At 50.4% G+C, this 266-nt stretch overlaps 1 protein-coding gene across 1 annotated transcript in view; it reads left to right on the forward strand.

The window, feature by feature from the left end:
- Nucleotides 1-266, forward strand: part of EMH_0045750 (uncharacterized protein) — a gene marked incomplete at both ends in the record, with an annotated part of 5,153 nt that overhangs the window by 4,324 nt on the left and 563 nt on the right. The window lies entirely within an intron of this gene.

A 266-nucleotide genomic window follows, 5' to 3' on the forward strand; every position in this document is an offset into this window, starting at 1 on the left:
TGCTGCTGCTGCTGCTGGTGCAGCAGTAGCAGAAGCAGAAACAACAGCAGTTGTAGGAGCAGGAGGAACAGTAGCAGTAGCAGCAATAGCAGCAGCAGCAGCAACAGCAGCGGCAGCAGCAGCAGCAGCAGCAGCACCAGGAGTAGCAGCGGCAGCAGCTGCAGCAGCGGCAACAGCAGCAGTTGTAGGAGCAGCAGCACACACACACACACACACACACACACACACACATATATATATATATATATATATATATATATATATAT

This window comes from Eimeria mitis, genomic scaffold (assembly GCF_000499745.2).
Source record: "Eimeria mitis Houghton genomic scaffold, Emh_scaff1913, whole genome shotgun sequence".
NCBI lineage: Eukaryota > Apicomplexa > Conoidasida > Eucoccidiorida > Eimeriidae > Eimeria > Eimeria mitis.